Source organism: Pseudopipra pipra, chromosome 1, assembly GCF_036250125.1.
Source record: "Pseudopipra pipra isolate bDixPip1 chromosome 1, bDixPip1.hap1, whole genome shotgun sequence".
Taxonomy (NCBI): Eukaryota; Metazoa; Chordata; class Aves; order Passeriformes; family Pipridae; genus Pseudopipra; species Pseudopipra pipra.
The window spans coordinates 15102153-15129686 of NC_087549.1; the positions used below are offsets into that span (position 1 = coordinate 15102153).

Below are 27534 nucleotides of genomic sequence, written 5' to 3' on the forward strand. Positions count from 1 at the left end.
TGGCAGAGAAAAACAGGGATTTTATTCCTCTGTCTGTTATCAATTAAATCATCAAAACAAAATTATCATTCAAATTACAATGTATCATTTCACTTTTAGAATGTATGGGGAGGAGGCAATCTATGAAGCAGAAATCTGCTAACCATCAAAGAAACAAAGAAACATTAAAGTTCAGTGGACAGTTTGTTCATGTTTTAACCTAGGGTTTTTTTTAAAATGGAAACCACATTCACATGGTCAAAGTAACAATTGTGTCAAAAAAGCCTTTGAGGTGCAATCCAGTGAGACAGTAATTTTTTTCTTTCTTTACCTCTCTTTTTTTTTTTTTTTTTTTAAAACCCCAAAATATTTTGAAGAGGGAAATATGATTCCCAGAGATCCCAAGACGGCATTGTTAGAGTTTTTATGTGGGAAAATATCTGCTGTGAGGCAAATTTGACATAAGCATAGAATATAGAATGCTTAACTTCTGAGTGTACTCCCTTGGAAAAAGGTTGCAACTGGGAACTGATTCCTATTGATACTAACATTCTATTGTCTTCCACCATGCATGTGTTATATTTGCTCAGTGTTATTTATTATGAAAGCTATGTTTTAAAGCATTCATTTGACTTTAGAAAATGGATATATTCCAATCATTACTTTTTACTGTACATACATCTTGCATAAATTAATGAAATGCCAGGTAAGTAGTTTCCTTATTGTTTTTAAGCTGGAAAAAACTGTAAAAACAGTAATGACATAATTTTTTAAAAGAAAATGGAGAACTGTTTTTTATGGAAATAGGTATGTTGGGATGAAAAATTAAAATACTCAACTAATAATCCACTTAGGATGTTAGATACTATCCCTAGGTGCTTCTGTTTTTTTCCACTAGTAGTTATTTTCAGAAACTGTTCCCTAAAAAGATATTAATATTTTCCCTTGCTGTGAAATTTAAAACCTTTTTTCTTTCTAAAATTAAACAACAGGTATGTCACTGTATTTCCTGATGTAATACTTACCTGGGACAAGGGTCATATTCATAAAAAGGTTTCTGTGGCCAGTGCTCTTTAATACTTTCCTTCTAAAGCTGAAAATAAAGACACATGATTTTATTAGAGATATACAAAATGTCATAATTACCTAGTCACGGAGATTAGTGTCTCCCTAAGGTAACCTTTAAGCAAGGATGGAGTTTTCCATCAAGTTCAAATGCAGGGATTGGAAAGAGCTCTCTGCCTGTGCCCCCCACATGTGTGCTGATGCACTGTCTGGTTGCACAATTAGCATCTGAATTTAATCTGAGCTTTGTTTAAACTAACATTTATACCTATATTTCTGGGACCCTGTCCAGAAGAACAAAACAGCCTGGAAAAGAAGATCATTCTCTAGTACGCAAATGAAATCTGCCCACTGTCAACTGTCCTTTTCTGTCAGATTACTGTGCCTTTTCCTTGTTTAGAGGTCTAGTTCAAATGTTTTACATGGACATAACAATTATAAGGAGAGTCATGAGCTTAGAAAAATAAATACCATGGGATTTATTATTAAATTTTCTCTTGAAATTTAAGCGTATACTACACTAAGAGTAGTTCAGGTTATTTGTATATATTTCCTCTCTCTTCACTGCATGTAAACATGCATTGATGAGTTCAAACAGCTATCATTTCATGGCAGGATCTAAGGACCTGGTATTAACAGTAGAGATAACTTTTGTTTTGAAATTGCATGTCCCTCACAGACACATAGGTATTGCAGTTTTGGAATTTGCTTGTTTTGAGTGCTCACAGCTTTCCACTTGTGCTGCATAGCTAAGCAGTGTATTACCTTCAGTAGGAATCAGTTGTAAGGTGCCAGAAAGATTCAGCCTTGCTGCACAGCAGCCTTCCACTGTCCACTGCTCCCAAAATTAAACATGCACGGGGTCATTTTAATTCAGGACCTACTTTCTGACATTCCACTTACCTTGTACATACATTTACCCTGCCACCCTAAAAAGTAACAATGGTTTGTCACTAATCAAGTATTAAATGCACTATCTACTTTGCTCAGTAAAATGTCTCAGGAAGTGTTGCCATGAGATTGAAAGGAATTTATTGTTTTACTGATTTGGAAACTGTGCATATGTGGGTTTTGGTGGTAATATGCTGCTGAGACAAGTGTGTATTCCAGCTGGCTCAAAGGCTAGACATGCCTCCTAACTTTCATGCTCCTTAACACTTAAATATGCCAAGAGAAGCTCCTGGGCATCCTCAGCAGCAGGCCCAGTCCTTTGCCTGCTGACAGCATGTCTAAACCTGAACCTGGTCCTATTTTGAACATACTGGGAGCTTGAGAGCACACCTTGAGACTTAGCTTTTAAATCAAGCTTTCCACAGACTGCCAGCTGCAAAGCCCTGGATGATAAGTTTACTGGCAAGGTTTGTGTTTCTTTGCTGAACTCAAAGCCTCAGGGCAGTAAGACGGAGCAGATTCTTGGCCCTTTCATCCTAACTATTAATTGATCTTCAAGTACCTCGTGCAAGATATGCCAGTACAGCTCCATGAAGGATCATTAAAAACACTGTCTGTGCTACTTGATAAATCTATGCATTTTTCTGTCATACAATATGAGCCCCAGTTCTCCACAATGAATATTTAATTCCTCTTTACTTCAGCTATTTTATCTATTGTTCTATTTGCAGATAGATATCTGCAAACAGATAGTTGCTTTCTCTTACACATATTTACCACTCAAACTCTGAATAGCTGCTTCATTTGTATACACACTAGAAGTACTTTTATAAGCACTACCAAGTTACTGGAACTATTTTCATTGAAAATACACAGTAATCAAATTATCACAGCACTTAAAATCAGTCTCATGGGGTAAATACTCAGAGTTTTGAATGCGATGTTTTGCTTTCTGCACATACTCTATTGTGATAACTTGAAATGTGCTGATGAATATACCTGCTATAAAGTAATTCCCTGGAATATATTATACACTTATTGAGAAATAAACAGTGCTTCATTAATTAAGAAAATGCCTTCTGTGTCACTTCACAAGGATACAGGAAAATTCAGACTTTGGAAAACTGGAAAGCAAAGAGTTAAATGACAAGTCCCTGTAGCCTAATTGTGCCCTCTGGAATTTGTACATAGCTGCTGGGGATTCCCTCTGGGCTTTTCTGCTTCCTTCAGCGTATGAGGTACATGTGCAGAGACAGAAGGATAGGACTGGAATGGTGGGCACAGTGCCTATGGTAAGAGATTCCTGAGGAGCTGTCGTGTCTTTCTGGGTGTGTATGTGAATCTCTGTCAGTCACTCCTGCTTTCCCAATCAAAAGGAAAAGATGCTGGTGGATCTGGGAAGAGCCTGTATAACTCATTTCTGCACTGTCATGGGCACATGACGTTAGTGGTAGGTTAGTGGTAGGGTACTGAGATCGTCAGCAGCCAGACAGGAGATATGTGTGGTCTGTGGGTTTACAGACTGGTAAGTGAGAAAAAGTGTTAGACTGAGTCATCTGCAGAAGGATTAAGGTACTGTAAATAATTTTTTTTCAAAAATCGTTGATGTGATGATCTTCCTATCCAGCTAAGTAAGTGTTTGATAGTAGGACAGATGGAGGTAAATTAAAATTTGAATTCCCCAGGTTTCAAAAATTTAAATTAAGAGATCTGCCCATGCATTCCCTGCTTTTCAGAAACTTAGGATTTGCTACACCTAATCCTCAGAAAAGGCACAAAATACCTCTAAGCAAACCTGAATAAATTGAAACAAAAGTTTTTCTGTTTTGCTTTGTTTTTCTCACTGGATCTGCTTGGATTAAGATACTTTTCTTTAGTTTTTAATGAAAGAAAAACTTTTCTAACAGAAATGTATGATCATTTTGTGCAATTTTTCTTTTTGAGCTTTATTACAGGGGGATAGTTTTAGTCACTTGAACAATTTAGTGTATTTGTCTTGTTCACTGGCCCACTCCATGCATTTTTACCTCCCCTCACCATTTTACCTGCCACTCTTCCCATTTTGCTTTTCCTCTCATTGCAGCATTTTGGAATATATAAGCACACAAAAAGATCTTCCTAAATGTCTATCACACTCTGTTATATACATACAGGTAGAAGCACTTTCAGCTTCAAACACACAGACACACGGTGTTCTCCATTCCTCTAGAATTTCAACTCCTTTAATAGGAAGACCCGTGTAGGTGGCTCTCCCATCTGGCTAATGCTATGCCATGTCCTGCTTTACTACCTCTAAGCAATTCTCTCCCAGCATACAGGGGAGTTCAATTTTCACTGAAATTGCTGAAGGAATTTCTGGCTTCTTCATTAATCTCTTTGGCCACCACACCTGATTGCAAATCACTAAAGTTTGTGCAACGTAGTTCTTCCCAAACAAACATGTTGCTTTGCCAACACTCAACCCTACTGAAACTCAACTCTTTCTTCTCCTACCCCACAAAAAGAAAAAAAAAAAGGGGGGGAACCACACAGTGATTGAGAAAAACACTGAGTGACTGAGGTCACTTAGGGCATAATTGCAGCTCTGGTGTGATCTTCACATCTACATGCATGAAAAAGCCCTGCTGAGAGCTTCTCTTATTTTAATGAATATTAGCATCTTTTTCTGCCCCCCCTTGAGTCAAAGACAAGTAAATCTTTAGAAAATGCTAACTCAAGTAGCACAATGCTTGAAGCATTTAACTGTATCTAGTAGTCCTATTATGGTAATCTGAACTATAGTCTGATTGAAAAATGTGCTTAAGATTTGGGCACGCATAAATAAGTTCAAGGAAAAGGCTTTTAGAGTCCTAGCTCTAATACAACTGCCATGTTTCTATGAAGAGTGAAACAACTATAAAAGTGAAAAAACCTACACCTAACAGCTGAAGTTACTGCATTTCTAATTTGTAATACATCATGTCATAATCACATGTGATGCTCAGCATGACAAATAAAGACAGATTACCGGGCCAGAAGAGCTTATAAAGTCCTGATGTTCTAAACACTTTCATAGGGTGTGGTGTTTACTAAGAGTGCCATTAACTGCACCGTAACTACTTCTGGAAGACAGCAGTGTCATTGACTTCAAGGAGACTACTCATGGTAATAAGCACTGTGCCCAGTGGTAAGTGTCTGGAGACTACTATTATTGCTAGTTACATGCACTCCATGTTGCACTAGCCTCTAGAAGACAGGTCATGGACCTGGGCTCCACTGGGTTAATCAGTATGGTAACAAAGTTAAGAATGAGAATAACACAGAGAGTAAAGAAGGGAAAACTAGGATGAAAGTGAGAAGAATAGGAAACAAGTGTCTCAGCATTGTTACTTGGCAAGTTGCTGCGTATATTTCAGACTTACAGTTTTTAAAAGCTAATAATAATGGCTTTGTTTAATCAGAGTCACATTCAGCAGAAAAGTTATTTACATATTTTAACAAACTCCAACGGGTTCCTCCTATCCTGGCTCACTTAACCCTTTTCCTGCCCTTTTTCCCCACTGTGACTTTTGGAGGCAGGATCCACGGCAACCTGTGCTTCTACAGGAATAAAAATTAAAAGGCATACATTTGGTTGTGGTCATGGTAAAAAAACTGTACACAGACATTTTTATTTGACTCCATCGTTTGAAACTTCACTAGTTCCTTTTTTTTTCCCTCACTTCCTCTTACTTGTGTTTGTAGTGTGTGAGAGAGCTTAAATGCTTTCTGTGTTTTATCAGTCACCAACTGAGAGTATCTTGGAAATCAGTGTTTGCTGCAAGTTGAGTTTTGTGACTATGATGTGAATATGAATGTGTGAATATGAGCATATGAGTAATTGCTGAGAATGTGCAAGTGTGTTGTGGTAATTTGTTTTCCTCCATTCATGGCCTTTTCAAAGGAGAAAGCATTAAATTGATCTAGAGGGAAAAAAATATATCATGAAAATGCCCTTAAAAACTAATTTCCTAAACCAAATACACGTCAGAATATTGTGGGGGGTGGGGTGGTTAACAGTGCTGTAGCAGTTACAATTTTTTTTTAAAAAAGCATAATTCTTTACAAATACATACAGTGTGGGAGGAAGGAAGGACTTGTGGTTTTGGCACTTGACTGGTAAGCTCACAAAAGCTAGATTCTGTTTTCAGCTCTGCCACATACTGTTCATAGATGCTATCACAGTGAAAATAATAAATAATAATAGTTATGAGCACTTCTGCAAATTATTATCATCTTTCTCTGCTCGTAAAAAGGGAATAAGAGCAGTACTTCCCTCCCAGTGCATGATTCCTGATGTGCTAGTGTTGTATGAAGACTAAATAATCATGAAGCGGCGCTGTGCAGGAGTCGTCTGGTGAGTTGGGATACCTGGAGCAGCACATGGTGTGTGAGTGCTGGTGATTTGCCCAGCCCAGGTGGCCGTGTCTGGGGAATGTCTCACTTGGCTGTAGCTGCTGAGGCACAGCATTACAGCAGATTGACATCGGTTAAGTGATTAAACAGCATGTATCACAATGGATATTAATTTCTGAGGGGGTTCAAGTAACAATGTTTCTTTCTGAAATTTAAAAGGATTGTGAAAAGAGTAATGGGAGATGCAAAATTACATGTTAAAGTGCTCAGTTCAGTGTTTTTAGTTTAGAATATTTTCTGTGCAGCAAAATGAATGGGTTATCTGATGTCTCATGCTTCTTCCAACTTTCTGGCGAGGCTTATACATCTTGATTCAAACTGAACATACAAGCTAAGGATGAAGAAAATTCCTCCTTGTTGAAGGGAAGGGTAGGGATTTATAATAATGTTGTGGTTTAACTCGGCAGGCAGCTGAAACCAGGACAAATAATTATCACAAAGAAAAGCTCTGGGAATGATGATAGTCATCTCCTACTGTACCATTAAACTCGAAAATTTTTTGGATAGTTGACACAAAAGGTTTAGCTACCATAAACCCTTCTCCCTGGATTAGCTTTTCTTCCATTAAAGTACATTATTTCAAAAAAAGCACTCTGTTTTTCCACTGGTTTTAGAGAGGAGAACATTGGGACAACAATGAAAAAGCTTTGAATTTTCTACCCCAAAGGTCCCCATCTATGGGACTCTCCATAGACTGCTACTTCCTACTTTATCCTCAGTAAAACAGTTTGTTCTAAAACTTTTCCTGTCTTCATCTCACAGTAGATAATCTTCATTAAGAAAACAATGTTTTATAAATGGCAATGATGAAAAAAGTGCCAAGTGGATTTTCTAGTGAATCACAATCTCTGAAGAAAAACTAAATTGCAATAATTAAAAAAAAAGTATCCCCATCACATTCCTGAAATTGAAGCTGACTTTTCTTTCCTTTGCAAAAAGATGCTTCATCAGCATTTGGAACATGTAAATCCCTTGCATTCATCAGTCTTGTTTAATTTATTTTCTCTTTGTTAGTTTGTTGGGTTTTTTTGTTTGTTTGGTTAGTTTGGTTTGGTTTGTTTTTTTTCCTGGAGATTGATGAAGAATAACTCCCTTTATTGATTTCTGTTTGCTATAGGATGTTGTGCACAGAGTCCATCAGAACCCATTTGGCTCTTAGTATCCTTATAAACCAAGTGCTTAAATAATCTAACTCTGGACTCTGGTGTGTAATTTTAACAACTTAAATAGCTGTAATGCTATGATTTTCACCATTACTATTCTTTTTCATACATGAAAAGTTCCCACCAAAACACCATGATATGTGTTGTCCTGCATACACTAGACCATACAGCTCTAGCCAGCTTATTCCTGCATTAGGCTTAAGGATTTATACTAGAATTGGGATATTCCTCTCAATAAGATATCTTGTCTTGACTTAAAGATTCCCAATTATGGAAAATTTAACACATCCCTTGAAAATCTGATTCACAGGATGATTACTCTGTTATAAATATGTCTGATTGAATTTTGCCAGTTACAGCATTTTTCCTATTTATTATTCTATACTCAGAGCCTAATACTCTAATGTACCTTAAAACAGCAATTTTCTCCAAGGGAAAAAGATACAAAAGGCTGCTTTACTGCCAAGTACACTATTTACTGAGGCAGGTGGCATTCTGCAATAGGACTAGAATCCAAATTTAGACTTATTGTGAGTTTTAGACTATAGATGTGCCTATCTCTGTATAAAGTATATCACTATATAAAGTATAAGTCTACTGTCTTGAGGTCTGAGGAAAGACATAATATGACATGATACCTGGCAGAGTAGAAGTAGGTGAGGGACTGAGATGGGAAAGAGAAGCAGTTTCATATTCATTTTTGAAGGTACATGTTTTTGAGTGCACACTATTTACTGCATTCTCATTTTATGTTTAATTTGCGTAGTTTAACTTCAGTCAACTGGCATGGGAATGTTGGTCAGGGCTGAAAAGAGAGTGGAACTGATTCATATTCATCATAGATCTAACATACTGAGCAGTGTCTGGTCTTTGATTTTTTAAAGAACTCCTCAAGATATTTGATTTTAGGCTACAAGTCACGGAATGTACTGTTGTAACTTGTACAACATCCTAAATAATTTTGAATTGGCTTGTGTTCAGTTCTTATGATTTTTTGGTCTTCCTTTTTTCTAAAGTACATAAATTATTCTTCCCAATCCCATTAATGTTAAATATGCTTGCTGAGTTGTCTTCCAAGAACCTTTTATTTAAACAGAGTCTACTTGAGATAAATTACTTTTTTTTTTTAACATACAACACCTGAATAAAAGACCTTTGGGGCTTGCTGTCTTTGTATTATGATTTATTTGTTGATGTAAAAAGATTGCACTATGTAGCAGGTCTACTTTTCTCCCTCATGTACTAATACAGCTACTATTACCTGTCCCCAGATTGAGAAATCCTGTCCCAAACATCTGAAAGCAGAACTCTGACCAGTTTCCTGTCCACCTCTGCAGATCTTGGTGCCTATCACACCATCTCACAAAGACTCAGTTTTAGCTGGGATGACTTGTAAGAAGTGGAGGAATTGCTCTGAGTTCTAGTGTTTATTTTTACATTAGCAGTGACTGGAAACACATCAACTGTCCATTCATTCCCACCCCCTATCATCCATAAGGATTTTCAGGGAATTTGCCCCTGCAAAAGCACCTTAGTCCTGTCTCTGCACACCTATGGTATTTTATCAATACTTACAGACAGTAAGAGCATCTCATGGTTGTTGACCAACATCAGTCACTCCAATGGCTGTGCAGGAACGGGGAGTGGCTGTGCGGGAATGGGAAATATCAAATATCCATGGTATAAAGAGTCAGTGGAGTAGGGAGCTACAAGCTTTCTTCTCCTCATACATGAGAAAAACCTACTCCTTTAAGAACCCTTTCCCCGAAACTGCCTCCTGGATTTTCACTTGTATCTCCTTGACTCCGAGAGGAAGCAAATATAAAGGTGTCATTTTCTAATCAATGTTCTACTTTATTCTTTCAGAACTCCTTTTATATTGTTTGCTTTTGCCTCGATGAGGATACTGTGTGAGTTTCAGGATTCGGGCTTTTGCAGATATAATCATTTTAGGATCACACTTATTTAGCTCAATGTAGAAGATAACACAATGTTAAAAGTTTCTGAATATGCATCTTCTGTGATAGACCTTAAACACAAACTATGCATATGGTGATAATATGTGTTAATCTCATAGCTGGGCAGGTTTGTTTTTTTAATAAATCTGAATTAACATGATGTTCACTTTTTATGTAGATCAGAGACGAGACTTTGTGGAAGAAGGTGGATTTAAGAAATACTTTTGGCAAGAGTGTAGCAGTTACAAGCAAAATATGTATTTGAATGTTTTATCATGTATAGCTGCATATGTAAATAATATAGAAAGAAAAGCTCATAAGTTAGAGAAAACAGAATAACATGGAATTTGAGACGGTAAAACCCTTTAAGCTAAAATTCTCAAAGGTTCATTTTTTCAGCAGTAAATCTGGACACGATCTGAACTCAGAAAGGAACAATCCTATGCCATATCTGCCCCTGGTGATACACAGGCCAGTTCAAAGTGGTGTGTTGCTGTAGCAGGATGCTCAGGCTGGAATGGGGGAAACAACTTGAACAATGTCCTATTTGCAAAGCTATCAGTGGCAAATGAAGAAAGGGGTGTCATGCTGCTTTTGGTATTTTATAATGCTGGAACCAGTCTGACTCATCAATCCCAAAGTTAAATATCCTGATAGTGAGATAAGATATAGTAGATCTGGTAAAATACCCGGGTAAAGGACCAAACAAATGATACTATAGATAACTTATCCAGACGTGCTGAGCTGACACAGCTGGTCTGGAGATACATGACTGACAGTTAATCTATAAAAGCCCAGTCCCAAATTTTAACGGCAGGATCTTCTAACATTCCCCTTCTTAGGATGCACGTGTAGAGATTCCTCCCTTGAATGGGGATGCCCCTCAAGGTTTCTCCTTGAGGCTGAGAGAAGGACATTTGCCCAAGGTCATTGGTATGGATGAGTAACATCAATCTCTACTTAATAATTGGTTTTGCTAGCTTTAATACAATAGTTTTAATACAATTGCTTTAATATAATTGCTTCAATATTGCTTCATATTGCACTATATTATAATAGTTGAAGCTCCTATACTCTATAGTAAATAATTCTGATTAAGATCTTTTTGTCTAATCATTATCATCATAAATCATATACAATTATATGTATATATCTGGTTTGCCATCCTTAACCATGTGGGACAAAGCTGTATAAAGGTTCAATTACACTTATATAGTCCTTTACACGTAAACCATCGACAAAGTCTGGGGATAAGCCTGGACCCAGCTGCACTTAGGCTTCTCCTGGAGGAGTTTAGAAAGCAAGGAGGTCTTTTCTGCACCTCGTGACTCAAAAGGAGGGCTTTTTTAATAAATTTTGTCTCAAGCTTCCAGTCTGCCCGCAACAACTGAACGATGGAAAACTGAGAAATAGCACTAGGTCCCACCACAATGGCCACTACTGAGGCTAAAAGTTACTGGGAAGTGGGAAAAAAAGTCTTTGAAGCCCTGGAGCTATTTTGACCACCTCTAAGTCAGAATAAGATTATTTATTATTTCGTAATTACTATTTTTCTGACTGTGGTAGTTTCAAACATCTCATACAATAAGATTTGTAAATAGAACTCTTGTTTGTCTGTAACAGTAGATTACTATTATTGACTTGTTATTGGCTGCCCAACTTATAATGCTCAATGTACATACATAGAATCACAGAATAGCTCAAGCTGAAAGGGACTTATAAGGGTCAAGTGCAACTCCCTGCTCCTCACAGGACTAGCTAAAACTAAACTATATGACTAAGAGCATTGTCGAGATACCCCTTGAACTCTGATAGGCTTAGTGCAATGCCCACCTTCCTGGGAAGCCTGTTCCAGTGACCAATCACCCTCTTGGTGAACCTTTTCCTAGTGTTTAGTCTGAACTTGCCCTGGCTTAGCTTCAGTCTATTTCCCCATGTCCCACCTGGTCACCAGAGACAGGACATCAGCACCTCCCACTACAGTGTTCACACATTGAATATGACTCTGTGTAGGGACTTTCTGGTGTCATGGCTTTACTACTGTGGGGCCTCCTCAGTAACTTTAGTCCCCTCTGTGGGAGGAATTGAGCTGTGATTGATACCAAGAAATCACCTTTGGACCCCATATTGGACCCAGTTACTTCAATCCTGGGCCACTTGGAAAACAGTTGCCGCCTCTCACCCATAAACTACACTCCGAGTTCCACATCTACCCATTTTCTGACCAAAATGTTAGTCTTGTGGCTCTAGGTCATAAGAAGTTTTATCATGTATCTTATCAGATAATTGAGTATAGTCTTTTGTAAGAGTTACGTCAGGTAATATTTAGAAATGCATTTAATCCCCAAGAGGAATTTGTCTCCACCTGAAGCAGCTGATATCAAAGAACCTGCTATCAAGAAATAATTCCCTTTAAGAATGTGTAAACTGTTTCACTCTAAGGCTATTTAGTCTCATAAAATAAGGGTCTCTTAGAGAACTGGGAAGGGAGGAAAGAGTGAAATGGAAAATTTGAACAGACTGCAAGTTATTAATTTTTAGGAGATACTTTTCATGCTGTCCTCACCCATCCAAAAGAATGTAGGTGTGGAGAACTAAAGGCTCTTTCACCTAGAAGATTAGATTAGAAATTAAATCCTTAAATTATCACTGAAAATTTATATAATATATTTCTCTAAAAAGTGTAGAAGCAATATAAAAGCTGTAAACTATAATTCTGTCTATTTCTAATGCAGCCATTTAAATACAGTTGGACTTTATTTTTTCTCTTGAGCGACTGAATAAATTACACAGCAGTAAAGGTATTGTCTTGGCTTTTGTTTAATCTTCTTGTATGTGAATTTCCATTAAATGTTTCTTCTTCAGTTACAAGAAGAAGCTTGGCTGCCTTTGGCCCACAGCTAAACCAATAATGTCTGCAATTCTTTCACAGACTGAAGGTGTTTCTTCATCTTGATACATTCTCTCTTCTGATACATAAAGAGAGCAGAGTCTTCACCTAATGAGACACCTAATGAGACTGGATGAACAGTGGGAGGGAATTTCTTTTTTTTTTCTTTTTGGTCACTGGTAAACCTTCTACCACTAACTACAGAAAAAAAAGAGATGGAAAAGTTCTACTAAATCATTCAGCCCAGCTCCTCCTCCATGCTACACTTCATATTCCCCATGCTACACTTCATATTTTTGCTCAGAGAAAAATTTAAAGGGTTTGCATTAGTTCCCATATGAGCTTATTTCATACCACTGTTTCATACTTTAATTTCCACTCAGGGAATCCTAAATAATTTCTGTTCATCCTTTCTGCAGTATTTGCCAGATATTTGTAGGGTGTTATGTTTTCCCCTAAGCCACTGTGTCGCCAGTTTTTCTCTCCATGGTATTGGGTAGGGCTGTTAGACCCATCTACAGTTATGGCTGCCATTACTTCTTGTTAGTCTTGCTCCATGCTGATATATCACCCTTTGACCATTTGAACAGAATGTTTAGTCTCTACATGAATGTCTTGAACTTATTTCTTTGCAGAGTACAAAACAGCACAAGTCAGCCTTCCCTAAGACTGGGATCAAGGGGAGAAAATCTACCACAAGAGCAAAAAAAAATAGATTATTTTCTCTTGAGAAGCTGTAACAGACGTGCTTTGCAGCACACATTTGACTTTTAGTTCCTGGAGAAGATGACCCCTAGCACTAGGCCTATACTTTTTGTCATGCCCTGACATCCCTGTCAAACTACGCAATTCCAAGGGAAAAAAATTCACTGCTTACACAGGTTTAACAGACTCTTGTTATGCTGATTTCATTCTTCAAAATTTCTACCTTAATTTAGCAAGTTCAACAACAACAGAGCTCTGACACAACTATGCCTCCCCTTTAGTGCCTGAGCTTACTTTAAGACAGTTGAAAAAGTAGAAAAAGCCTTTATATTTTTGTTCCAGCTGTTCATGCCTCTGTGGGCCTGAATATCAGACATGAGAGCAGTAAATTGGGCTTTTGTGTGTTTTCAGCATTCCCTTTGCTATGATGTTTGTAGGAGGCAAAGAAGAATGACCTGACTAATGTGGAGAGATGAAAAAGCTGGGAAGTGCTAAGAGAAGACTAAAAGAAGGAAGAGGTACATGCAAAAAGAGGCGCTTAAAGAGCAAGGATTATGGACAAACAGAAGAAGTGTCACACAGTGGATGGGGGAGAGGATAAAACATAAGAAAAGCAGGAGCTGTGGCAAGGAGAAGACCAAAACAGGGGTCAGACAAGTGGAGGTAAACATAAGCCAGGATGTGAGTATGGAAAAATACATTGTTGATGGATCATACAGCTACAGGCTGTATCATCATGAATATTCACAAAGGGACAAAGGTAAAATTGTGCTGGCATTTCCTACCACTTGACTGTTTGATTTTGCAATCTGAACATTCTTTTAATATACATTTTTAAGTGTAAGTCTCTGTAGATATATATTCCAGAGTTATGTATTTAGATTGTGTTGTGTACATATAATCATGCTTAGTTTCTTTGTATGGAGATGCAATGGTACAACTTGCTCCAGGCTCAAGCCTTGAGCTCTTTTCACGTGTCCATAGCCTCAGTCTTATTTGATCAGCATGTAATCATTTAGTCACTCTTCTTTGAATTCCTTCTAAATTACTAAGGAGGTGCCCAAGACTGAATATGATGATTTGTCCATGGTCAGAGCAGAGCTATAGGGAAATAATGTTACACTATATGTCTTCTTGCATAGTTGATGCTTCTGTTAGTTACACTCTTTTACTGCCACACTACACTACAAATTCACATCTAATTACATGTTCTGCACCATAGTTCTGTTCCATTAGTGCTTCCCTGCTGGTTTTTCCCTGCTGCCATGTGTGTTTCTACATGGAAAACAACCTCTGCATGTGAAGTTGGGATGGAAGCAAACAGAATACAAATAATAACTCAGAAGAAGCAGTAGAAGTTGATCTACTATTCCAGAAGCTGTTCTACTGGTTGACTTTACCAGTGGTTCCACCATTCTCCAAGTCAAAAAGAAAGTCTAGAGGATTAAAAAAACCTTTGACTTAAAGGGAAATACAATCTTCTGTAAAAATTATAATAATATAAAATACTCCTCATTTTTTTTCCACCATGTATGTATCTAAAGCTGTCTATCTACCTACACAAAGAAATAGAAAGATGATAGCAGTGACAATAAGGAAGTTAAGCAGTATAAAAATTTGAGGTGGAGAGCAAAAGAAATCAGGAAGAAAAGTCAGGGAAGTTAAAAGGTAACAAAAAGAATATGTTAGCAATATTGAGGGCAAATGGAATCAAAATGACAGTGTTGACAGATTACTAAAAAAATGTGACCAATGGAGAAATAGCAAAAGTGCTAAATAAGTGTGTATGGTTTATGTTTAAAGGAAAAATATGTGATAGTGCTATATATTAATTGAAACTTTCCACTTTAAGAGTGAGGAAGAGTGATGATAAACAGAGCTACCAGAATTATACATTTTAAAATCAGCAAGTCCAAATAACGTGTATATAATAACTTTTAAAGAGTTGGCTAGGAAGCAGTGGGGTAAAAAAGGAGCAGGCAAAAATAGAGCTGATACTGTACTAACAAATCAGGCAACTCTGATTTTACTGAGCATTTGCAATCATCAGTTAACTTGGCTTACTGCTTATGATGCTTTTAGTAATTTTTTGGGTAGGATATAAAAGTTATACATTTTAGATGGTGCGAAGATTGAAAGAAAGATAAATAACACAGAAGACAGGCCATTGGTACTGAATGACCTAGTAAGCTAGTTGTGGTGAACCAAAATGTTTTGGGATGTGAAAATACAATGTTGTGAACACAAGAACAAGGAAAATAATCCATAAAGAATTGAGGTCATGGTCTGAAACAGTCTTAGATGGTTCAGTTGGATAGTCAGCCTAATAAGAGTTGTGACAGCAATGTTGTAGTCAAAAAGCCATTTTGGAAATCTTTGTTTGCCAAGGTTAAATTACCACTGCACTGGAATTACTGTGCCCAGTTCTGCTGCTCATGATTTAGCGGAGAGAAGAAGAACTCAGAGTTCCTAGAGTATTAAGATATATGGGAGAACATAAAGAATTTGATTTGATATAAATATATATGTATATATATAAAAATGAGAACAAAATTTGATAATAAAGGGTTTCTCAGTCTAGCAGACATAACACGACCTAATGGCTGGAAGGAGAAGCTAAACAAACTCCATGAGAAATATGGAACACGTTTTTAACATTAGAACAAAATGCCAAGTGTTGTAGTATAGCTTCTGTCACAGGAATTACTTTTATCGAGGTTGGATGCCTTACTAAACCACAGCTGTTGGAGATGAAGCAAGAATTAAATCAGAAAAAATACTTAAGCCCATATTGCCATTGTATATTAGATAGTAGCTTGTTTAATGCTGTTCTTAAATTCCAGGAATATTTTACCTTGGATGCATAAATCTGAATATATCCAGGTTTAACATTTATGGGTGATTTTTGCTTTTGTGTCTCTGACTGCAAAAACTGGTAATAGAGAATATTTGTATTCTTGTGACAACTCTGAGATGTAATAATTAAAACACTGTAATATAGATATGATTCAGGCTTATATCAGATGGACTGTCCCAGACCTCAGGAGGCTGGGTAGAGCTAAAAGTTTGAAATCAAGTCAAGCAGTTGTTTAATTTTCAGTTTGTGCCTCTAGAGTTTCTGAGTTTCAAGCCCTGATTGCTACCTCTTGTAGTTGTAAGACTTCTTTTTTACATTCAAAATGTTTTTCTTTCCTCGATATGAAAAAATATACTGGCTGAAAATCCAGTAGTTCAGTAAAACTGATGAGACTAAGCTTATCTGTAAATTTAGGCCCATATGTACGCCTGGGATGAAAACGTCCATAATTATAAAGGAAGTACATTCACATAAACAAAGTAAACATTATAAATGTATTGAGAAGTGTTTACATTTGCTCTTCAAGGTATAACAATATTAGCTACAATGATTATAGGCAAACTCACATGTTATTCTCTTAATAAGCACATATACATAATTTGATACCCAGTAAATAGCAGCAAGGACACTTTCAAAACCTCTTTAACACAAGGTTACATATATCAGACAAGAACATCACAGTGCCCCTCTGTGAAACCCTGATCAGCTGTTTCTTTTTTGTGAGGTGAAAAATCTCTCAGTGTCTCATTCTTGTCTCCATAGCAAGTCCTTGTATACTATAGATCCTATTAAAAATTAAAATAACAAAAATTAGAGTGTCTACTCAATTCTCTATCCAGTTCAAGTTTGACTATTCAGTTAAATCAGACACAAGGTAAAACACTAATGGCAGCAGAGATATGTATTTGATGAATGTAGAAATGTTCATATCAGCAGGATGCCATAAATGTGCCTGTTTCAGGGTATTTCTAGGAAACAAGAGTACAATATGAGGATGATGATCCACCTAAATTAACCTACGTGAAGCACACACATCAAACCAGTTATTCAACATGCTGTTGCTATTTTCTTTGACACTGTGTGCTAAAAGCCCTTACTACCCTGAGTACTCCTGATGCAGGTATCTGTGCCTCTCCTCTGAAAGGCTGTGTGCAAATCCTGTTGGGGTGGGGCACCAGAGATGAAGATACTGCAACTTGAAGACAGTGACAGCTGCTGAGTTGGCATCACACACTTGACATGAGCGTCCAGAAGCAATTCATCAACCTTTTTCTCTTCAAAATTAAAAATGTCCTAAGACATTGTGATCCTACTCAAGTGTGTGTGCCCCAGATCTTTTAGGATTATGGTTGTGACGTGGTTCAGGAGCACATTCAAACATCTCTCCTTTATGCATGGAAAAGGTGGGGGCCACCAGCTGCTGGGCTGTTGCTTTTCTTTGCAGAGGCAGATCCCAAGATGACTGTGTTGAGGTTTGTGCTTTTCTCCCAGTCTTCAGAAGAATGTGGCACATGACCACTGACCAAGGAATTTGCAAGTCCAGGCCCTCCTGCAACAACAGCCACTGGCTAGTTTCCTGTAAATCCCTGAAGAGAGCAGAATCTGCACATCACAACTCTATCGCTTGTGAAGATCTTTACAAATTCATTCCAGGATCCTATGAAGGCAGTGAGATCCAATTTTTGCTTATGAGAAACCCAAGGCAGAGACCTAAATTTAGTCCTTTCACTCCCAGACTTGGGTTATTGCCCTCCCAGCGTGGGGGGAAATCCACAAACACACAAGCCTTCCCCAAATCCTACTCAGAAGCTGATCAGTGCTGGGTGGAACTGGCCACACAGCGGGTGCGGCCATGGCACCAACACAAAAGAAGCTGATTCAGCTCACTCCCAGATAATTTTCACTGTCTTTCCCTGCTGGAATTTGTGGGAGGGTTAGACCAGCAAGAGCAGTAGCATCAGATCTTTCTCCAGCTCTCCGGGTTGCAGTGAGTAGCAAAGGAAGAGTGGTAACTCCTGCACCGGTGGGAGTGGTTTGGGGAGCTCCACAGGAAGGATAAGTGTTAGAGCTGTGTCGGGAATGGTGGCCTCCCCACATGCTACGGTTACTCAGCTATTTCACAACCTTCCGAATAGTCTCATCTCCTGAGACTGGAGCGAGGCTTGCTGCTACTTAGTGACCAATCTAAGTAGCAGTCTTGCACAGCTACAAATTAGATTAGAGCAGGCTCTGAAATGCTGACATATTTGTGCCTATGGTCTCCAAGATTGGCCCTGACCGTTCAGGGAATAAGCAACTGTGAATAATAATCTCTGGGAAAAATCAGTGCCAAAATTCTTACTGTTCATCTCTGAGTCAAGAGACCGGTTTCCAAGTTCTTTTCCACTCAAGTCTTGAGAAATCTCTGGGTAGCCCTGGTGCTTGAGAGTCATCTGTGAAAAGGAAGGCGACATGAAGGTTGAAGATAGGGATAGATGGTACATAGGATGCATATGAAGATACATTTGAGTGGTTGATAGAGAAAGGAATTAGAAGAACCTATTGATTACAATAGCTCTGTACTCTCAGTGCTGAAAAAAGAAGGTTTGACAAACTCTGAATCTAATCTATTATTGTCTATTATTATCTATATTTCTGTGAGTTGAGAGAAGGTATATCAACACTGTGAATGAAGCAGGTAAAAAAATGGCATGAAAAGTAGACATGAATAGGAAGTGTTAACAAACACAAGAACAAAGTCCAATATTTTGTAAGGCAACTTTCTGAGGCAGGTAACAGGGGATACAATTTATGCAGTTCTTGTTTCTGTTCTGGTTCTTTTGTATTGCTGCACAGCAGAGGTTAGCATGCTGTGCTTACAGGCTCAGCTGCATTTTCTTTTTTATTCTAGTTGCTAAACTGCACTAAATAAACCCAGATAATAACGTGTCTTTTCCTTTCTATTGCTTCTCCATGTAGGCAACTGTTAAAATTGCTAAGGGATTGTTATATGACTCTGAATGAGAGATTATTTACGTACTCATAAACAGAAGTAGGTCTGAAGGAATATTATTATTATTAAATGGTGATTGGCATGACAGCTAAATTTAGTGTTATATAGCACATCTGTATGTTCCTAGATAGTCCTACAGTGACTGTGCAGACCTTTGCAGTTGACAACTTTCTCAGTTCAAAAAGTTTGCAATTATCAGAGAAGCAAAGCTTCAGTGTATGGAAGACCTGTCAGTCCAGTCTAGCAGGAATAAATGCATTAAATTATTTACAAGTAAACTCTGCTTCCTTCCAAAACAGGGGTGTGAGAATTGTCCCCAGAGGGAGTTTGTTTTCTAATTCCGTTGCTTCAGTTAACATTAGTATATTGTCTCACATAAAACAGTAATTTACTGTATTTATTGCCTTCATTGTTTGTGAGGAGCTGTAGCTTAGCTTTTTGTTTTGCTTTAAGCAGGTTGTGAGACAAAATATGCCTTTTAATGTCAAAGAGCTGGTTGAAACACATCCATTGTTTAAAATAAGTCACGATTTATATTTGACATTTAAACAATTATTTTTTTTTTAAGTTTCTTGAGATATCTGCCCAGACAAACAAATAAAAGCAGAAAAGCATGGAAATAAATGTGTCACCGAAGGTGCCACTGTGCCAAAGTGGCACCCTCTTCAATGACCAGATGTCTGTAGCTTCTCACTGGAAGTGTTGTCCATTTTGTCCTTTGTGTTTGTGATCTCCCCTCCATTTGTGCCTGCGAACACAAACATCTTTTGGGCTGGTGTGCTCCATAGCAGACACCCATGGCTCCTGAATGCTCAGCCATTCCAGGAACCCTTTACTCAATAGAGAATGAGGTGTCAGATACCTTTAATCCATACTGTCTTCAAATCTGAGCAAAACTAACTTCTGTACTTTCTGGAAAACCACAAAGAACTAGAAACATGCATTCAGTCAGCACTACCCAAGCCCCTGTTGCTGGGCATAGGTATGAGACTGACTGGCTAACAGCTGGTAGAGGCTTGGGACAACACCTGGTGGCACAGAGATCTGCTTGTGGGTTTTGTGCCACCCACAGCTGAAGCTTCATGATGTGGCACATTTCTGTTGTCAGTCAGATGTTGGAAGGAGTTGGTCTAAGCAGTGGGGATGGCTGGGAAGCTGTCCTCCTGGCACCTGGGGCAGCTGTGTTGGACCTCCACCAGAGCAGTGATCCACAAACAATGACCACCAGCACAATATGAGGTGGCAATCTGCTGACACTGGTGCACAAAGGGGTACTTGGTCTGTGAAGCACCTCATATCCACATGTGACAGGAGTTAAGCGCTGTCTCCATCAAACAGGCACTGACCTGCAATGCCACAGGTAGTGCCCTAGGCTGCTGCAGACCCTCTTTGCTGCAGCATATGGATGCATGGGTTGACTTCTTTCTTCTTCACCTGGATTTCCCACTGCGAGTCTGCTTGATGCAGGTGTCTAGGCTTAAAAGCACTCATGATGAGAAAAGTTGTGCAAACCTTACCTTTGGCTCCTTCAGAGGGGTAAGTTATTTCAAGTTGCTTTGGCTTGACTGCAAAGAAAGATGTTCAAGGTGCTGTCACAAGTTTGTTATCACCTTAGAGGAATGGTTTCTTCTACTGTTCAATATTCCCCTCTGTTCTACTCCCTATCTATCATCTTCAAGATTAAGTGTCAAGTGTAATAGCCACTAACCTAGTTAGTGCCCGCAGATTTGTCTTGCCCTGGGAATAGTTATTAGCTTCGTTTCATTTGATAGACTATAACTTGGTGTCTCAGCAGGCAGAATCCTTCCTAGATCTTATCATTAAAGCCCAAGTATATAATAGTCAGTACAAAAAAGTGACTCTGTACTATTTAGTGATATTGCTGCCCAGGCTTATGACAGAAACTACAAGTAATGACTGATTGTTTCTTTCCATTAGAAAGGAAATCCTTTATTTTTAAGGCCTCTAGTAAATTATACTAGTGAGACTTTTGCCATGAGAAGTCTGAGGATGAAGTATGCTGTGCTTATTTCAGTAATTTTCAAAGTCTTGAAAGATTTTCTTCTGATTTTGACACATAAATCAAAGAAAACAAACCACAAGAAGCTTCTTAATGCTTTAACTAACTAACCAAAAAAAAAAAAAAGCCCAAAGCAGAAAACAGTTTTCTACAAAGAGTGAGATTTGATTTAGAAACATTAATTGTTTATCAGCAAATATATCTAAGTTTAAAAAAAAGTAAATCCCTGGGTTCTTGGTTGAACAGATATTTTATGTTTATATAAGTTACATGTGAATCTCAAATACTTATGAAGTAAGCATTTGCACTAAGAGTGCAAAGAAAGTAAGAAAAGCACTAAAGTTTGAAAGTGAACAGAATATATCTAACCTTTGACCAGTTGTAATATCTCTACTTCAAAAAGTATTTAAATGAATGATGAATGACATAGAAAAGATACTGAAATGACCCAGGATAAGACATGAAGGAAACTTCATCTGCTTGCTTTATGGGAAAGAAGGGTAATTGGCAATGAAACTATGGTCTATAAGTCCATACATGGAGGAGAGGATCTCATTTGGATAATGCAGATCAATAAACTAAACTAAACTAAACTAATATAAAATAAAACAAAATAGAACTGAAAGTTGAACTTGTTCTAAATCAGGTCAGGGACATTTTAAAGAGTGATGATAGTTAAACACTGGAAGAAGTTACCTAGGAGTGCTGTGAATCCTTACGCATTGGAAGTCTTTAAATCAAGACAGACATCTTTAGAAAGATATACTATCTTCACACAGCAGTTATAGCCTGGCACAGCCAGTATTGAATGTTCTGCGGCCAGAATTATGCAGAAAGACAAAACAAAGTTTGTAATGGTTTCTTCTGGCTTTAAGCTCTATCTTTGAGAGATATACTTTCTGTATTTCTAACATTTATTTAGGCAGTATCATTACGGTTGCACAGCATATAAGAGCAAAGCTTAGACTGAGGTTTAAGGAAGAAAAGTGGGGAGATTGTGATTAATCATGTAATTCTGGGTATATATTCATATCACACAAATAACAACTCCAGTTGAAGAGGCTGGGCTTCTTCAGTAGTTAGGGGTGAAAAGAGAGAAACCCCTTCAAGAGCAGCTGATGGTAGTCACCACTGTCTATTACCCACACAGGTGGCTCTGGAGACGTGCCTCCAAAGGTTAGCTATTGTCTCCTGACAAAGTCCCTAAAAATAAGGAAATCTCAGATACTGTAGTTTTGAACTGGCAATTAACAAAAGAGACAAAAAAGGTAATTTTCTACTTGATAAGTTCCCTTTTATGGCTTACAATGCAGTTGCAGGAATTTTGCCACAGTATGATTAAAGGGATAAGGATGTGTGACTTGGGAGGAGAAGGGCGGCACAGCAGGTCCAGCCTTTGAGCATCAGGGCAGGCTTGGACAGTCACATTTAAGTCCGGAAACTTCAGTCTTAGGAGTTCATGTCTGGAGGTGTGATCACTGTTTCTCTTAACATCTGAGGATTAGGTAGGGGTATAGAGCCATGCTCATCCCACTGGCTTTATGGGGTTTTATCAGACCATAAAAGAGCATAAACTACCAGCTTCATTTTCCAGCAGTCACCAGAGAATATTTTGCTTTTTTGAGTTTCCTAAAGCATCCCATGATCTGGGAACTTTCTGCAGTTCAAAATGGCTGGATGGGTGCAAAGAAAGTGAGAGACAAATACAGCCTCCATTGTTATCATCTAATTTCCTGTGCTTAAGATGTGCCTTCATCAAGAATTAAAATAAAATTCCTACTGCTCTGAGGAAGCTGATAGCAATATTTATCTGGGAGTTTTATAATAGATAAGATTCTTGAGGTTTCTGTGTCTTCTACATCCATAAAGAGACATAAGTGCCACCTCTCAATTGAAAGTAATGAGAATTAGGTACCCAAATATCTTTGTGGATTTGAGCCCTTATGTTCTAATTACTGTGGCAATTAAATATGCAGAAAAACAGGTTCAGCTGCAGGAATCTTGCCTAGACTAAGGCCTGGTGAAATATTTATGTAAATTTTCTTCCTAGACATGGCTTGAGTTTGCACTGATGACTGTGCAAAACCTTTCTTGATTCTAGAGGACATGTACAATATGGAAGGCCCTGAAACTAAGCCAGTGCACTTGGCTTAGAAAAGGTTATAAGATACATATTCATGAACTGTGTGTCTTGCTGAGAGAGACAAGATAGATACAAACAAAATAATGAAAGATAAAAAACCCCAGTAGAATATAGAATATGATTTTTTCTTAAACTGCTTCTGCAGTAGATCTTCACAAATCAGCTGATCCGCTTACTGATTTCTGAAGGCCACAGGACTATATAACCAACATTTCTTGCAATAGCATATACATCACAATTAATTTTTTTTCATAGAGAAAGAAGAAAATAAAATGATTGTTTAATTTGCAACTCTTTAGTATTTGGGGCCAACATAATTGCCAATATTATTCTTATGCATGTACACATTACTGAAGCACCAGTGGTAAAGGAAACACCTTCCTTCTGAATTTTCTAACTTCAAAGTAATGAAATCCTTAACTTCAATACCACAATAATAAACTTTTCAATGTTAAGTACCTAGTCCTAGTGTCAGTGTATAGAACAACCTTGGCCAAAAAAGCCCAATTAGGCCATGTAAATGAAGTGCGTTTTCAGCCAGTCCTACTGGGAAAACCAGCTTTGTCTGAATGGTTGTAATTACAGTTGATGGGGAAGGGGGAAAACAAATTTGCTATGCATGAGCCCTTCCCAAGTAGCCTTTTTTTCTTCTAACACTTGCATATCTACAAGAATGGCATTAATGGGGAAAGGAAAAAAGGACTTTGTCCTTATACAGATTGTGTTAAAATGCATCTCTTCAAGGATCTCAATGATACACGAAGTTTGGTATAGGAGAGGTGCTACTTTGTCTGATGCATCCCTTTGTTTACTTCTCTCTGCCTGACTGCCTCATTGGGCTGCTTGTCATAATTAGCAGCCTAGGTACAAGCTATACTTCTAGCTTGTTTCAAGCAGGCACTTCTGTTTTCATACTTGAGTCCCTCCTTTTGATTAACACTCTCAGCAAAGCCTGCTGAAGTCAAACAAAAGAGTGATGTGCAAAATTCCAAAACCTTTGTTTTTTCTATACTTCATGAAGTGTCACTCTCTCTTCTTTGTGCCTGTTCTTGAGAACGCACACTCCATTGCTGGTCTGGAGTCACTCTGTGTGTTACATCACCTGTATTAATCAAAAAACAGGAGTTCATCTTTTGGTGCACTGCATTTACTCATCTGAATTTACATCACAGTGTGCAGCTTCCTTGCTGCATCTCTAGATTGCTAGTTGGGCTGTCTCTATCTCCTGACAAGGAGAAACAGGGCACCAGTATGATTACCTCCAGAGATGCTTCCTATGTGCCATTCTGGCTTCTGTGACTAAGGGCTCATAAAGGTCACATAGCCCTCTCATAGATATAACTTTTAAATTCTCTGTGCTGCTCTAATTCTCACACAGTCCAGATTAATTTCTGCCCATATCCTATGCATCAGTCTTTCAAAGAGGTGCCTCTTTCCACAAATATAGAGCTATTAATCACAAATATTTACAGGTAACTGTATGAGTGATTCGTTCATATATTAGTCATAATGTAGTACATAGCTTTATTTCCTTTATTTAAAAATAGCTAATGACCCTTAGTTCAATGCATATGTTAATGTCAGTAATATCAGTGTATTTTGCAATGCTAAAGCACCAAGAAGCAATGATTGATCAGGGATGAGTTACTTGGTTTGAGTTTGGGTTTTTGTTTGCTTGTTTGTTTGTTTTGCCTTATTTTTTTCCTTTTTTTTTGTTCTATTGATGCATACACTGAGTGGATAAAACATATACAGGAAAATTGCACAAACTATTCATGTTTTTCACCAGCCTATTAAGGGTATTTCTGGCTATTGTTAAATAAGAAGTCTAGTACATAAATATTTTAGTATGTCATAAGGTAACTGCCTGTTTTATGTGAGCAATGAAAGGAGATAAAAGCAGTGGGATCAGGAAGGAGAAAAAAAAATTGAAGTTGTAAAGACTATTTTTTCACCCTCTGCGGGATCAGTTGGTCCAGGCATTGAAGTAGACAAGGACACACATGTTTTCTGGGTCATGATCTGCACTTCACCACATCAAGATCCCAAGTGTAAACGAACGCCGATCCATCAGCATTATTTTTGCCTGATTCACGCTGTGCTTAAACCTTGTGTACGGACATGTGATCCAGCTCCCAAAGACTGAGAGGTATGAACAGCAATGAGGTTTCTAAGTGAGAGAGCCAAACCAAGTGAGCTAAGGCTTCTTCTTCTTGTGTAGAGTGATGTGCTCTTCCCTAAAGGAATGACTGTTTCCAGAGAAAACTTCTTTCAAGACTGATAACCACAGAGGAAAATGAAACAAACTCCTGAATAAGTTTAAAGGATGCCTTCAGTTGTTTCATGTTTTTTCAACAAAGTCATTGGCACTACCATTTCACAACTAAAGGACATGGTATATATTAATCTTGGTGTCAACAAGCCTTAATGTTAATCAAGGTGGCATTCTTGCTAGGTTACCTGTTTCCAAAGACTAACCATTAAAAGAGTTGTGGATGTGTATTAATTCTTATGCAGAGGTCAGACAGAAAGTGGGTCACGGTGCGCTTCTCACTCAGGTTAGAAAGCTCCTTTGAGTTGTCTCTGATCAGGAACAAGTTATAGCAGTCATGTAGACTATGGGAGAATCATGAAGTCTCCAAATGGCGGAACTAGGTCCTGGGCAACTAGCTGTAGGTGGCCCTGCTTGATCGGGGGGATGCGACCAGATAGCCTCCAGATGTCCCTTCCAGCCTCAGACATTCTGTGACTCTGTGAACATGCTGATCTTTCTTCTTTTTGCTATAAAAATCCCCCAGAATGCAGTGTTTCATCATGTCTTAGTAAGATGGACTGGCTCATGATACAGAGGGTAAGGCCAGATTTAAGTTCAAGCCCTTCCTTACACAGAGCGCTGAACACTCTGAAAGTTAGACACATTAGTCTGGTTGAATGTAATTATTTGTGTGTCCTCGTGTGTGCTTGAAAGCTTCATAGGAGAGTGAGAGAGACTGCTAAAGACCACGTGTTACATTGCCTTGTTTACCTTGTATGACTTTCCTCCATTTGTAGTTGGAAATAGTGACAGCATCTTGGTAATTTTACCAATGCACTGTGTGTCTGAGATTCCCAAGTGCTGTGACTGCACCTACTGGGCCATATATTGTGGCTACGCATTTGAGGTTCATAAGAGTGGAAAGTGCACTTTTTTGCAAAGTGAAATACATACATACGTGTGTGTATATATATATATTTGTAAGATATTTTCTTTCCCTAGACTTAATCTGAGACTTTGCATCAGTATCATTGTGAATAAATCTTCTCTGCAATAAAAGCATGTTGCTTGTAGTCTGTCACATTAAAATAAAGATTTGAACACAGTGAGAAGTCACAAATGGAAAAAAAAATTATTTACAAGAAATCAAATGAAAGAAAACTCCTCTTGAGCCAAAGACTTCAATTGTAGAGAATTGTTATTTTATATTAGGAGACACTGTAATGAGTTTTAATATTATTATGTCCAGAATACTGTAATTTCATAGCAGTGAACCTTAGGGATAAGATTGAAAAATACTTGCATATAGGACCTAATGTAATAACAACTTACTTATAGCTTTTTTTTTTCTTCCATTGACTTCAGTGCACTTTGAACTGATCTGGATTAACCTTCATAGAAATGCTGGAAATGCTGGAGGGAAGATGAATATGGAACTGAGGCAGGGAAAGGTAGTGGCTCTGTCTGGCAGGGGGTGATGACAGGACAGGGGGCTCAAGTTGTTTTGATTTGCTGAACTTGCGGTTGAAATGTGGGAAGAAATGCTGTCACTTCTATTGATATTTGTTGGGAGACACTCATTATGTATTACTTCATATGTATGTGTATGTGCATGTGAGACTTCTCAGACTTTGGATGAATGCCTTTTACATAGCATTTTAAAGATCAAAATCTATACAATTATGTGGATTCCTGCATGTAAATGATTTTAGGGAGTCTGGTGTTTTAGCATTTTTAATTTTCTAGTAGATTTTATGATAGTGTAAAGTGATAAATTATCTTCTGTGGCTGCCAGAGTTATTTAACTATCTGCAGACACACCATTAGCAGGAGCAGTCTATGCCTGGTTGGTGTTCCTTGGCCCTCGTTGGGAGACTGCTCACAGGGAAAAGGGTTTCCAAGCATTTCTGTACAAGGCCCTTTTGCCAGCAGTGCCACCGGGGTGCTGGAAAGTCCTGGCCAGCCATGGTGTGTTACAGTCAGGAGGACATTTTTCTACCACGCAGTGGGGAAAGCTACCAAATAAGCATCGGATATTATTGACTTTCCATCGCTACTGGCCTGTGTTAAAACCAGTGACATAGAAAAGAAAGGTTCCATTTCCCATTACCAGATATCCAATCCCCCTAGAAAACATCTGTTGAATCTGGGCTGATGCCATGGTATTAGCTCTTCTGTTGCAT

The 27534-nt window shown here is 38.1% G+C and overlaps 1 long non-coding RNA gene across 1 annotated transcript in view; it reads right to left on the reverse strand.

Annotated features, from left to right (window-relative positions):
• LOC135410071 (uncharacterized) overlaps positions 1 to 27534 on the reverse strand; it is a 33314-nt gene that overhangs the window by 2150 nt on the left and 3630 nt on the right. The window contains exon 2 of the long non-coding RNA XR_010428509.1: positions 1005 to 1072. This is a non-coding gene — a long non-coding RNA (uncharacterized LOC135410071). The remainder of the gene's footprint in view (positions 1 to 1004; positions 1073 to 27534) is intronic.